Source organism: Gasterosteus aculeatus, chromosome 3, assembly GCF_964276395.1.
Source record: "Gasterosteus aculeatus chromosome 3, fGasAcu3.hap1.1, whole genome shotgun sequence".
NCBI lineage: Eukaryota > Metazoa > Chordata > Actinopteri > Perciformes > Gasterosteidae > Gasterosteus > Gasterosteus aculeatus.
In genome coordinates this window covers 14,810,550-14,825,385 of record NC_135690.1, presented here as the reverse complement: position 1 = coordinate 14,825,385, position 14,836 = coordinate 14,810,550, and the positions used below count along the sequence as shown (strand labels likewise).

General features: G+C 46.2%; 1 protein-coding gene across 3 annotated transcripts in view; it reads left to right on the top strand.

Moving 5' to 3' along the window:
• greb1l (GREB1 like retinoic acid receptor coactivator) overlaps positions 1–14,836 on the top strand; it is a 35,265-nt gene that overhangs the window by 2,123 nt on the left and 18,306 nt on the right. The window contains exons 1-2 of one of the 3 annotated variants that reach the window (XM_040171459.2): positions 11,218–11,548; positions 14,437–14,546. The gene's annotated coding sequence lies outside the window, so the exon portion shown is untranslated. Of the gene's footprint in view, positions 1–11,217; positions 11,549–14,436; positions 14,547–14,836 lie in introns of those variants that run through there. The other 2 variants (XM_040171461.2, XM_040171460.2) reach the window with 2 other exon arrangements.

Here is a 14,836-nt window from a genome sequence, read left to right as displayed (position 1 = left end):
CAGGTGAAAGCAGGTTTTTAGCAGCTTGAGATGTCTAACCAAAAAATCGGGTAATGATCACTGCTCAGCCCTCAAAAGATGTCCTCTTTAAAATGTATAATTCCTCCATTGAGAGCAGGCTGTTTTGTCAACCTTTCATCCCATTATTAATGCATCCCGTCTCTATTTTTTGCCAAAGTATCATTAACAGTTGTTCCATTGTGCGGAAGACCAGATGCGAGGCAGGGAGGCCTTTTTGCAAAAAAACTCATTTCTCTCAAGCTCCATCAAGCTGTAGAGAGATGATTATTTCTCATCCATTTTGTACATAAGGCAGTTGTTACCAGGGTAACGGATTGATTTATTTTATATTCTTCATTTCAAGCTCACCTGGACCTCATTTTGTTGCCGTTTCTACCTTGAGCTTGCTCAGCCGGCCCTGTGCGTTTGCTGTGTGTGATAGATCACTGTGAGCTGTATTGTGCGTCGTCCACAACAATACTTGACAATTGATTACCAACACAGAGGTTTCAGGTTCTTCGGTGGCTTCAACCGGAGACATTTTCGAATATTGATTTGTGAGGCAAAATCTCTCGCGCGGAACGGCGTCACGGATCATTCACAATACCGAGTAATGAGATCACACCAACACTGCTGGGACCAATCGGCAATAGAGGCAGATGCGTCTCTTGATCCCTTCAGAGGTGGGTCTTCGTGATCGTGGTCGTCTCTGATCCGGAGTGCAGATGGTACTAAGGGACTAAATCCCAACTAGAGAGATCAGTGCTGTTGAGGCACACTTTTTGACCGCGATTTGACGGGACTCTCGTTATCCAAATACTGCCGAGGCGGCGGTCAGCACCAAATCAAACTGCTCGCCACTCGTTATCAAAGTAAAAGTATTCACTGTAAAAAAAACTGCTGTGAGTGTTGTACTATGAAATATATTCATATATAATTATGTTATTCAAATCCGGAAACCGTCATGATCCCTTTGTGAAGCTTATTCTGCGTTATGTTTTATGGAATCATCGGATATTTTTTGTGTAATATAATACGAAGCTGCAAAGTAACTAGTAGCTCTTAATGAGCGCACTGGAGTAAGAAACTCCATTATATATTTAAATGAAAAGTAAGCGAGTAGAAGTATAAATCGGGGGGAAATAAAGTACCTCAAAATTCAATATAAATTTTCCTATCTGGTGGCTCAGGCTTTGATTGATTTGAATAACTGAGAAATAAAAGAGCACCTGGGTGCTGATCTGCAGAGCCCAACGTGTTCCTCCTGGATGCAAGTAAACTTTCAACTTGTCCTGGCTTGTTTTTCTTTTTTTATTAAGGGTCAAGAATGCCAAGAACACAGTGTGCACTAGTAAAATGTCTGAGCACTCGCAGGCTGTATTGCTGGTGTCAGGCTTGCGTGTGTGTTTTGTGTTTCTTTCTCTCTGTAGCAGGGAGTTGGATCTACAGGCAGTTGAAGTTCCATTACTATAAAGAAGTAACCGATCAAATCTCTGTCCAAAAAAAATGCTGCTGGAAAGAGGAGTGAGGGGAAGCACCGATAAGGTCTGAAGAGCAGCGTAGGGAGGCTGAGGAGGGGAAAATATGGGAGAAGTGGTTAAAACAGATGTGGGGGGGGTTGATGAAGAGCAAAGCAAGGCAGCTGGATGCATATAGCAACATTATTTCATTGAGAACCCTCACACACTTTTTTTTGGACACACAGGGAGGGAGGAGTGCGACACAAACTCTGTACTGTATGTAGGCGCAGTTGACAATCGGATCTTTAAAGCCAATCTCACAAAGGCCTTTGCCCCTCCCCCGGCTGAAAGGAGATGTCAAAGGTCTGCGACCTCTTCCATTTATGTGCATTGATCCCTCTGGCGGGGGTGGGGCTTCCTCCTCAAAGCCCTCCACCATCAGCTGTTATATCTTAGTCTCACCTGCAGGAAGTGGAACCACTTTTTTATTGTTTTATTTCTTGCTTATTTGTGTTTTGGTTTTATTTTAAACGCTTTTGTGTACCGTTATTAAGAGCTAAAACATCCCGGTCTCTATATCTATAATATGGAAGTCTGTGTTTTTAAGTTTCTGACCTTAACATCAGCCTCATTTTATTCATTTCTTCTCACCTTGGATCGATTCCAAAAGCTCCTTCAGTCTCGTTGCGCCTGCATGTGTTAAACCCTCACTCATTAACTGGCGCTCGGTTAAGGCCCATTGCCGTTTCCACGTTAACCAACCTCTCGTCCCCTTAATGCGTGACCGTGAATTTGTGCTCTTGGATTGTGCGTCTACTTCCCTCCTAGTGACTGGGAAAGGGAAAGGTTGTGATCTGACACATCACGTCCACATCCGTCAATCAAACCCCGTCGGTTGAACCACAAATGAAGCACATCTGGTGGGCTCGTTGTGTCATGCTCTCTTCCTCTTGAATCAGTCTATCTTGACATTCTTGGCCGGGGAAAATATATATTCACTGCAATTTTTTTATTTTATACGAGCTGGGTTCCAATCAACAACTTTAAAGAGGAATATATTCTCCATCTGGGCCAAGTCGACCCTTTTTTCTGTAGGTCAAATGATCCTCCTGCGGTCTTTTCCTGGGAGCCTTCCTTCCAGTTTTCCTGGCCTCCTTCCTAACTGATGTCTCCCAGAGGTTCTCCGGCACAGTGTCCTGTTTATCTTAACTCGGAACATTTGAAGAGTTTGCATTAAACCAAATATCCCAGATCTAAAATAACAAATGATTTAAGGGAATTTACGCTTATTCTTCAACAGAATACGTCCGAAAGACCGACATCCTGCTCTTTGTTGCAATGGAGGCTCTTTGTGTGTGTGTGTGTGTGTGTGTGCACATTTATGCATGAGTGGAACACGACCCCGGTAGAAGGCACTTCCTGTTGCCCTGTTGGTTATCTCTGATTCTGACATGCATGGCAGTTTCTTATCTGTCACCGCTTGATGTCCTAGTTGACTCACCGAATCGCTCAATGAACCCATTCCCTGGTTTATATAAGCTCTCATTCTCCATCGCATCAGTCCTGCTTAGTCCTATTGACACAGCTACGTCCATGGCTCTATTACAACGGAGCTAAAACAGCAGATCAAAGTTAAAAAAAGCTCCCTGCTGGTGACCTTTTCTGGACTTTTTTCTAGTCGCTCTTCAGGAAGCGCGCAAAGTCGAACCAAGTGTGAGCGTGTTTGTGTGTGTGTGTGTGTGTGTGTGTGTGTGTGATGTCGCGTCAAGGTGAAGGAGGAATTTCAGTCTCTTTATCCTTAAGTTGAACTCTTTTATTCGCAGCGGTAACAAACATAATGAGACCAATAGCCCGACTTCTGACTCCTCACATCTTGCGTCTCATCACAACAGGATTGTGGTATGAAGTCTCCCCCACCCCCCCCCCCCCCAAAAAAAACGATTTTCTCGGTTTGATTGTCGCCTCCATTACAGCGTAGCGTGCACTCGTAAAGAGCAGAGTGTGCATGCATCACGGCTGAGAGCTCTTTGTAATAATATGTGCTCATTCTCCCCATTGAAGCCTGGAAAGCATCCAGCCGAGAATCCCGTCTTGCACTGTGCTGTTATGGAACAGTGTGTTCTCACAGGCCGTACTGCTGCGTCCTCCTCCTCCTCCTCTTCCTCCCTTTGCGCGGATGTCAACCCCATTTGAACAGCAGTTGCCGCCAGAAATGAAATATATGACATTATTTTGTAAAACCGGGTTATGCCGCAATCGTCTTGAGTTAAAAAGTTCATGTTACAGTTGAGCGTCGCCACCGGGGTCAGATTTGTTTTGGCGTCTGAGTCATCCGTCGCTGTTGGGTTTCCACCTATTGATCGACGTGGCAGCAGCGCACGTCGCCGGGGATCACGTGCGGTTGCTGTTTTACTCCGGTTGTACCTTCAATCCGCGCCAGCTGCATTTAACATCTTGAACATGTAATGCATGTTGTTGTGACTCCGTGTGTGTGTGTGTGTGTGTGTGTGTTTACGCAGCCGGGCGGGCAAATGTGCAAAGAATTCCTCCCCTCTGCCTTCCTTTCCCGCTCTTTTTGATCTGTTTCAAGCTGCTAATTTTGACCGGACCCGTCACATGACGTGGTTTATTTCATTTTTTGGCGAGTGAGACTCAACTGCGGTCCGATTCCGGTACAATTTGGTTAATTGCCGCGCTTGTGAGCCGTCCCGCGGCGTCGTGTATCTTGCTGCCGTGAAAAGAAGCAGGACGTGTGCTAACAACAGCTGGAAACACTCAGGCTTAGAGCCAGGTTTCCCACAAACACACGCGCACGCACACACACACACACATCCCAAACAGGACACTCACTCTCTCTCTCTCTCGCTCTTCATGTCTGTCGAAACACAAGGTCAGAGTGTGTTGATGCTGCCAAGCGTTGTGGGGGAGAGGCCGGCCTCTAGCAGAAGGCTGTCGCCAATTTTCCAAGGCCACGGTGACCAAGACCCAGAACCTCTGCGGCGAGAACTCTGCGTTCCTGTGTGTCAGGGGAGGTCATTCCCTCTCTCTCTCTCTCTCTCTCTCTCTCTTTGGGTCAACATTTGCAACTCGCACCCAGAAAAGAAGAACAAAAGACGAACGCGTGGAAAACCGCTAACAGATTAAGGCGTCTCCATTGATTTCCTCCTATAGGCCGGCGTATTGACTTGCCGATAAAATCGACAGCGCTGAAACGCGGGACTTGGCGTGTTTCTGCATGCGGACAGCGAAACCGTTCATTTGCATCCAGTCCTTCTTAAAAAGTTAAACAGACAGACGGCAACAATTCACCGTGGGTGAATCATTAATACGACCATGCTGTGAGGGATGTGCTTCGTAATCACCAGCCCTCGGTCCAATTTAATAACTGTTTAAGAATGTTTGAGTGTTTGTGTTTGGCCTCTCCACCGCTACGATCCTACTGGTTTTCGGAAGCGGAATTCATCTTCTTATCTACTGTATGCCTTTGCAATGACGTCACTCCTCACTCACGTAGGAGCACAACATGCTGTGGTCTGTTTATATATGTTTTTTTTGTTATTCCACTTAATTATACCGCCGAAGAATAAACCATCCAAATGTTATTATTCCATTAGCTCTTAAGCCAGTAATGGGCATAACGGCGTGTTAACCGCCTGGTGTCGACTGAATCAGCACAGAGTAGTCGCTGCCCGGCAGCAGGTCAGGGTTGACATTATTTACTCTTAAACAAAAATGACTCATGTTTCTTTGGAATACTGTTGACATTTGGAAACACCGAAAGGAAAGCAGGAACCCTTTTGGAAGTCAGTGCCAGTGTTTCTGCTCGGCGCGCCTCGTCTTAAGCGTCCCAGCTGCCAGTCGGTCAAAGTATCTCATCTCTCGGAGGGATCAGTCCAGCATGAGTTTCTGTCACTTTTTCCCATCAGCCGAGCTTGTGTGTGTGTGTGTGTGGGGCGGGGGGGGGGGGGGGGGGGGGGTCAAGCCCTCAACAAAAGATGGCTCCTCTTCCATTGTCTCATTAAGACAAAAAAAAAAAGTCCTGCTGACGGCGTGGCTCTCTGCAGTAAGGAGGACTGATGGGATTTAAGTGTGGGCCTTGTCACCGGGGGCAACCTGGTTCCTATTAATCGGGGGTGGTGGGGGGCTGCTGATGCAGCAATGCCGCCTGGGGTCAGGAAGAAGGACATGATGGATACAGCTGATCGCCCGGTGAGGAAGTTTGGAGGGGAAAGGGGAGGAGGCGCCCTCGTCGGGGACATTGAGAAGCCTCTTTGTCGCGGCGTCACTCAAACGGATTCAAGGTGGCTGAGAAAGGAGAGGTCCCATTGTGAAAGGTGGGTCTCTCTCTGGATGCCCGGTGAACACAACAGACCTCTTTCTTATGTCCTCTCCATGAGTGCTCAGTGCTCCTGCGTGGCTAAATTGTGTCAGGGTGTCAGTTGTGTGAACCTTTTTTTTTTTTTTTAAAAGGGAAGAACTTTGACTGAACTTTGAGAGGATTGCCGGCCTTTTGTTTCCCTTTTTTGGAGAAAAAGTTGGAGGTTTCCTAAATGTTCAGTGAAGATCTTGACAGACAATTGACGTCTTCATCAAAAAGCTCTCTGTGATATTTCTAATGAGGGGAGCAGGGTGCCACATAATGACTGCTTTCATTGTCCATTGATCTGCTAATTAGTCAATGAACGATGAATTAACTGTGTATAAAATGTCAGATGGTGGTGTAAAATAAAAGTAACAAATGATTATGTTCAAAGGAGCATACACAATCTTATTAGTTTCCTCATAAAGAGGCTCATAAGGATTTTTTAACATCGTGATTAGTTCAGCTCTAGAAGAAGGTTCCAATTATGTTTGTTATTCTGAATGTGAAGAACGGTTAAGTACTGCAAGCTGCCCTATTCATCGTCTTATTCATTATTGCCTCATAAGATATTCATTTATTCCTCTTATAATTGTGCTGTCTGCGGACAAGCATACAGTTCAATAACTTTCCAATAATAACCCAAGTTTCATTATTTCCGCTAATGATTTCTTTCCCAGGAAATGTACTTGGCGATTAAGAGTAACATTATCATGATATTCTTATACAGATGTCTTCAGCATTGGTACCGACGCTGAGGTTAAACAATCTATTAAGTTGTTGCAGAGCCGATAAGCTGTAGAGGCGAATGCGAAGTGCGCCATCCATGCACGCCAATAAACAATATGCATTTATTTTTTTTAAAGGTAAGCTGCCATGACGATCATCTTTAAAATCCCCCCCCCCCATTATTCTCGCCCTCCTCAGTCTGCACGACGCGTGGTGGGGAGCCAAGGCTGAGTGCAGCTCAAGCCAGCCGCTGGGAACAGAACCTGACCCCCCTCTGCTTGTTCTGTCATCTGATAAGAGCCGGTGTTTTGATAGCGGCGGCCCTCTCAACGGGATCCATGGCTCTCCTTTTACACCCGCATAGCAAACAGGGCTGTCTAAACAACAGTTTACGGCCGGGACAAGGCCTGGTCAACCGTCATCAAAGATCTGCTCTGGGATGAGCCATTAGGCGTGGACCAGATGTTAGAAGAAGCTGTGGCCGTGATGGCCGACGGAGTTCTTTCATTAAGCTCATCAATGAACTGGTGAAAAGATGAATTTGTGTATTTGAAGCTTCATTTAAGTTGAGGATTCTCCAGTCTTGGAATAAAAATAAATGTCCACCGTCCCTCCTCGTCGGCCTTTACCATTGACCGGCGTTCAACCCCTGCAGGTGACAGCTTTACGGTATGAAATAGAACTCATTGTTGCCTTATTCAATATGGCTTCGCTGAATAAGTCCATAAATGCATTAGGTCCCGTGTCCCTCCCCGTTGTCCCAACTATGGTGAACTGGCGTTCAACCCCTGGCGGCGCTGTAAAATGCAGAGCGGGTTCACTGACAGGCCTTCCGTTTTATTGCACAGTCATGAACGGCGTTGTAAACTGTCACTCGTCCTTCACTTTCATTCACTTATTGTGTGGGAGCAAACGGCTGTGAGAGATGACCCTTCCTGCTCGCCGGTCGCGTTAGCAACCAACCGCCCGCGTTTCTCACATTCTGCGGGACGTTTTTTTAGAAGGTGGAGTTTGTGGCCGAGGTGCCCAACAAGTGAGCGCATCCGTTTTTAAAGATCTTTACGTTCACAAAAGGAGAAAGTTCTCTGGCGGGAGATTGTACAAACTTGTCTTTTTAGAATCACCACTTCAACTCAAACACAAGCCACTGTCCAATTTAATTCTTTTTTTTTACAGCCGTGTCTAAAAAGCGTCATCGTTTTGAGCTGAGCTAAAAGCAATTTGTTGATTGGTCGATCGATGAAAATCGAAATGCCAAACTTCCAGCTTCTTAAATGAGAATATTGGCGAGTAAGCTGACCTTTGGATAGACATAAAAGAACAATTGGATGATCTCCTTGGGGAAAAGATAACTATAGTGGGCAATGTTTTACTATTTTGTGACCTTTTAGAGGCAACATAATAAACACATTTGTCAAGAAAATAATCATCCATGAAAGTTTTATTTGCAGCGCTGTTCTAAAAAATAAATGTTAGGCCTTGGGCCTCCATGCAATTGCCACTTAATTAAGAAAAAGAAGAGCACTGTTGTATGAAAGTCGAGTCAAGTGCTCATCCGTGAGTCGGTTACTTTTAACAAGCCTTGTTTTGCATCATTTCTCTGTTTGGTCAACCTGCGCCGTTAAACCATCCGGCCTTTGTCCGCCGCTGGGATTTAGTTTAAGGTTAAATGCCTTGCCCTTAAACCCATCCGCCGGGCCGGAGTGTGTGGCAAGGTCACCACCCCCGTCGGCCCACAAAGGCCGCTTGTCCCGCCGATGAATTAGCGCTACTGTTCCTCGCCGGGTCCCCGCGCGGCCCCTCAGCAACTCGCGGAGCCCCGCCGCCCTTTCACACGCACCTCCTTTCCTCTAATTTTTAAATGACTTTTATAACTGGACAGTAAACTAGCGGCGGCTTAATGATGATGACTTCTTCATCTGCCCAAATGCTCCTTTTGTCCGCCTCTCCTCGGGCCCTGTACCCTGCCCCCCCCCCCGTCCCCTCTGGTCACACCGAGCCTTAAACCCTGTTTCACCCCACTTTATAGTTCCTCAAATAATCCCCTAGAACACACACACACACACACACACACACGCGCACGCTCTAGCTATTATCTCCCCTGAGCCCTGCTCTGTCTCCTTCTCCTTGTCGCTGCCGACTTCAGCAATGGCATTCAGCGGGAATGTTTGGCCTTTGTTTGCGTGGCCCGCCGGAAAGCCACGAATGACCTTTTAGCTCATCTGCTGTCCTCAACAGCGCCGATTTACACATCAGGGCCCAGCAGGTAGTCCCAGAGAAGCCGGGCAGGAGGGGGGGGTGGAGAATGTTGTGGAGGCTTTTATTACTGCCACCCGCGAGTCCCCACGCCTTCGGCGTCGGGCGTTGCACGTCGAGCAGGTAGGAGAGGGGATGCCGTTGCGGGAATTTTCACATGGGTGGGATTTTTGTTTTTCTTGTTTTGTTTTTAGTCAGACGTGCCAATAAGCACCTCGGCTTTTTTTTTTTGGGAGCTTCCTCCCCGCCTGACACTGTCCCTCAGGAGACTCCTTATGTGCTTCAGCGTCAGGCCGGTAGGATGCTGAGTCAGCTCACTAATATCTGTGGTGCTCCTGACAGAGGAGGAACCCTTCTCCCTTTTTCACATTTAAGAGCGTCAACCCCCCCCCCACAGCTGATCATGTGATTCGTCTTTCCTCAGGTGGCGGTGGCAGGGTTACTTCCCCTTTGTCAGAGACTTTAGCAGGAGCTCAATGCAGCGGTGAAGGATGGGCCCTGGGGGGGGGCGGCCACGCATTCAGTCCGCTCCCTTTTGTTTTTCCGCCCTGTGTCTTTGGAGGCCAAACAGAATGCCGGGGTTTACTCATTATCTCCGTTCCAAATGGGCTGTTTGAGACGGCCCACGTCAAAGTCAGGGGCTGAGACGTCCGTCACCCCCGACAGCTCTTTTCCCCCCGTTGAACTTGTGGCTGCGCCGCTATCAGATGGGTCCCTGTGAAGAGAGGCTGGGCTCTTGTCGTTTATTTACAGTATCGCTCGCAGTGAAAAAATAACGTCACATGATAGCAGAGGCCCAGTTTGGGACTCAGCCGAGCCTCCCCCCCCCCCCGCCCCCCCCCACGTGCGGCCTAAATCTGCAGCCGCCGGACACATTTCACAGTCAAACTCAAGCCCAATGTTTGGACAAATGTGGCTGATTGAGGGGAAACGAAGGGCCCTAAAGGACTAATGGAGGCCCTGATTGGCTCGCGTGGTGGTTTACGGCGGCCGTCACGCTGACTGGGCCTTAATATAACCATTGGAGAGGAGGTGAGAAGAGCTTCACACGACTGGATTAACACAACGGTTGAGCTGTTGTGTGTCCGTGGCAATGAACCGGAACACCAGTCGCTCTGCTCAGCGAGGCGAGCATTTATACCGTGATCATTTAAAACGTAATCATTTATGACAACAGAAATGTAACCGGAATTTATTCTAATGCGAGTCACTCTGTGCTATTGCTCCACCACCATTAATCTCTATTATGTTGTGTTATAAGTAGGCGCTGTTCTGTTAAGGGTTACACAAAAACACGGTTGCTAAAAAAAATAATACGTTTGAATATTCTTTCCACTTCTCTCAATAAAAGCAATCGGTTCACTTGAGGGAAAACATGGGGTTGGAAAGTAAGAAACGCTGTGCGACGTCGGAGGGTGAGTGCATCCTCCCTGTCGCCGAGTAGACGCGAGTTTGCTCAAACCTACTATTTACCTGACAAATTCTCGCCGTTATTCGGTCAGAAGAAAAGCGGACGCGGGAGTCTTAAGTCAACGACTTTACATGAGTTGAGTCTGCTGCATAACGTCAGCGACCTTGAATAGGAAACGATGAAGCTATTAAAGTTTACCAGTAGATAACAGATTGCAAATCCTTGATATAGTTTAAAGGGAAGAGCGACTCCGGTGGTCTCGTCGTTTCTCCGGTGTTGCAGATGTACACGTTTGAGCTTTTAACTTCCCCCACGTTACAACACACCCGCACCTCTCTATTGAGCGATACCCGGGTAAGGCACTGACACGGCTCACTAGGCCTTTAATGGCACAGAGTCCCGGACATCTGCCACCGCCGCTTAATTTGCGGTGCATTTCCGTTTATTTATTTTGACCAGATGAGCCCCTGGTATTTATAGCGGGAGTAAAAGCCCCGAGTGGGGTCAATCCCGGGCGAGGCCGCGAAGACAAAATGCTCAAGCTGCCCCAACATTCTTGTGCCCATTTTGCTGGGGACGGATTCTCCCGTCTGCTGAAACGGCCCCCCAATAAAAATAAAAGTTGGGCGTGCCGGCCGGCCGGCCAACAGGGGCCTGGAAGCGAGCGTGAGAGCGAAAGCTGGATTTCAAGATTCTCTCTCCATAAAAACCACCTGACGCGGTGTCGGTGTCTCGGCGTGGCGGGGGTCACGCGTGGCAGGGCGCCGGCGCTGTGTGGCAGCGGGGAAATGCGGGACCTTCTTCTTTTGTTTCCCCCCCCCGCTGCCCCACAGCTCCGCAGGCCTCCAAGAGCATCTGTCACCACGGGGGGTCAGCAGGGCCAAGATGAATGAGCCCCCCCCCCCACCCCACCCTCTCCTTAGCAAATGGCACAGGACAGAGGAGGGCGTAGGGGACTAGGGGGAGGGGTCTGTGTGTGTGCGTGTGTTTGTTTGCATGCAAGTGAGAGAGAGAGAGAGAGGGGGAGAGAGAGGGAAGGTTTTCTCTCTTCTGAGGGAACGAGTCAGATTCCCATTTCAAGAGTGTCATGACAAAGGTGACTGGAGGCCCACCAGAGAAGAGTGAATCTCCATATGCCGCCGGGAGATTCACAAATTCTTTCCCGCGGGATTTATTTTCTAGAATGGACTATTTCTAACAAAAAAAGAAAAGGAAGAAGAAGAAAAAGAAGCCGCCTTTTTGCGTTTGGGATTTTACAGCGCTTGGTTTGGACCTCGAGGGCTCCTCAGCTGGTCGAGTGCTCATGGAAGGTACAGAAGGAGCCTGAATGCGGTGGGTCACATGCGGCCCTGATGTGGCATTAATGAGATGAGCTTTTAGCACCTCATTCAGAGCGCTTGAGGAGATGTTTGTCTTTTTTTTTTTGCCCCCATCCCCCATTTCTCTACTGCCTGATGGGCTGCTGTCTTTCCACCACAGCTTTTCTAATGTTAACTCAATGCCGAGATCTTTCCCCGCATTTCAGCTGTTGGTATCAGCTGGAAATGCTAATTCGCAACAATGAGGTGTAAGCAACTTGGAGATTTATCAAATTTGTAATTACATTTTATTTGAGTTTATTTAGTCAATAGGTGAATTCCCTTACTTTACAGTAGCAGTTTAAAGAGCACAAACAAAGTGTCAATAACATCAGTTGAAACAGTTTAAAAATATTTTGACCTTTTTATTTGTCACATTTTTAAACAGTAGGATTTCTTGACGTTGATTTAGAAATGGGTTTTCTTTGAGTGGAAGGATCTGCTGAGTCAGAATGTGATCAAACCAGTTCAAGAGGGAAACGAGGTTTAGTCCCTCTTTCCTTCTATTGTGGACACTAACTTAATTAAGCAGAAACAAAAGAAGGCCTGCAGAGCGAGAAAAGGCAAAGTTAAAAGTAAGCGCAATTGGATCATTAGGTATCTAAAATAAAATGTCTTTGGAACAAATGCCTGTTGTGAGGTTTAATTAACAATTTGTGGTTGACTTTACTGAAGCCCAAAATGGGACCACTTACCATTCAAACTAACAAAAGTGTAAATAATAATGTTAGATTATTCAAGTGCTTTTATTCTTGCATGAGTGATACTGTCAATTTTTTAATTCCGATTTTTAAGTAAAAAATCTATGTTCTTACAGCAACATTCACAACAGTGGTCAATTTTTTCTCCAGTTCTTCTTTGATTGATTTATGAATTTAACCCGTCACTTTTAATTACAACGAGCAATCGTATTTTCACACGTTGCACAAATGGCTGTTGATCATTTACGATATTCCCAAAGTTGCATTTTTTTTTTTTTTTTTAACTTTAAAGATATTAGGTGAGGTAAACAGTGTGTCTTAACTCTGAGCAGAATGTTACACACACACACACACACACACATGACTGTGGGATTCACACACGCCGTGTGTGTGTGTGTGTGTGTGTGTGTGTGTGTGTGTGTGTGTGTGTGTGTGTGTGTGTGTGTGTGTGTGTGTGTGTGTGTGTGTGTGTGTGTGTGTGTGTGTGTGTGTGTGTGTGTGGAGTACACACACACACACACACACACACACACGCCGGGTGTGTTTTACCTTGAATCTGGCTGTAAGTAAGACACTTAACCAGCTAAACATTCCCTCAAACGTTGTTACTAGAAGCGCACAACCCGATTAATCACCTCGGGCCGGCTGGCGTTGGTGTCTAGATTTACAGCTCCTTCATCTTCATCTCGGCAGCCATCTGCGTCTCCTTCTGTGTCGTCTACTCTTCACCGATTTAGATAAGCATCAAAATATTTCAAGACTGCATCCTGGGTAATTGGCGTAATTAGTCGGGTGAAGCCTGGACTCGTGTTGTGGCACTTTAGCCGGTAAAGTGTGTTTTTTTTTTTTATGATCAATGCCACATTCAATTCTGGAATAATTGTCTTCTAATGTAAACTTATATTTAAATGTTCCTGTTAAAATAGGCTGTAAACTGGTCGCTTAAAAAATACCATATTTCTGTTTTTGTCTTTTTTTTTTTCTTTTTTTTTTCTCATGTTTTCATTCCAACAAAGTTGTCGTGGCTTCATTTTTAATTTGAGCTTTTGGCCCCTTTTGTTTTTGAAAACTGCTTCAGAGCAACACGGGGAGAAAGACGTCTGCAATCAAAAGCTAATGCTGAGTTTGGAAAGAAAAGAGCGATTCTAAATGGCCGGGTTAGTTGAATCATAACGGATCACCAAGCTCAGGTTTAGGTCACTTAAAAAGGAAAATTTCAGTAAGTGAAGTCTGACATATTGACATTTTTAACCCTTTACCTTGATTAGCTGGCAAATCATTCACAAAATGAGCTGCATTGTGATCAGTAAATGCAAGTTGAACCACCTTACGTACCCTTGTCAGTTGAAGGACTTGGAACCCGGACCAACATCCCTCTTTCAGAGCGGCGCCACGCGGTCAGAAGTGATGACCGGGTAGATTGTAACAGTGTTTAGAAGGGAGCTTTGCTTGTGTAATATCGCGGCCCGGGTTTGCCAAACAACATGTAAAGGGGTCAAAGTAACCGGCAAATCTATTGAGAGTAGAGTGACTGTGTGTAGTGAGTGTGGCTACAACCTGAAACAGCCTGTTGTGGTGTTATGAAAATAGCAGCGGCCTTTTACATGTGTCATGGCTGCCACAAGTGCACCTTCATGGTGTTTTTTAATCTCTTTAGTGACCTTTAGTAACAGACTTTCTGTAGAATTCATGTTTTGGAAAAACAGTGGGTGCATTTAGCTTACCAGCCAATGGAAAGAGATTTTATTTTTATTTGATATGCCTTTTAAAAGGTTGAAATACCTGAATGAATTTGAGATTTCCTGAGATTAACTGCAGCGATTTCCTTTATCCTGATGTAAAATTCCTGGAATAAAAAATACAATAGGGGAAAGGGAAAGACTTTATGCTTCTGATATTCATTTTTCTCTTTGGAAAGGTCCTGTAAAGCGAATCAAAAACGGAATTACTAGATGCAACTTATTTTTTGGGCATTTTCTTTTACCTTAAAATTGTTTGTTCAACTTTTGGTCACGTTGAGTTCAACACGATTCACACGTTGCATTATCCATACACAACCCCACAGCGTGTCTTTCACGGAACACAAAATGCCAGTGATTCCTTGCATGCTTGACAAGGATACTTTTGTAAACTGATTGGATCCCTCCCTGCTCTCCCCCAGGTCTCCAAGCCCTGAGTGAAATGCCTCACTGAGAGTTCTTCCTCTGAGTGGTAGAGATCCAGCATGTAGAGGAAAACAAGTCCCTTCACGCCTGGGAACCGTCCGACATCGTAAGTCACCCTTTTTTTTTTTTTTTTTATTCTTTAAAATGAATTTCAGATGTATACATTATCTCCGTCCTCCCGGATCTTCCAAGTGAAGATTTGACCTCCCGGGGGTCACATTCATGCAATCTGTTGATGCCACCCAGGAGCCGGCGATCAGCCTTGAACCATCTGACCAGCTCGCAGGCAGCTTTTTGGCAAAAGACGTCTCTGTTCAAGCCACTGAACCGCTTCTCCCCGGTTGAGTCCACTCATTATGTCCGACCATCGATCAAGCCGCCGACTCACCTGAAATG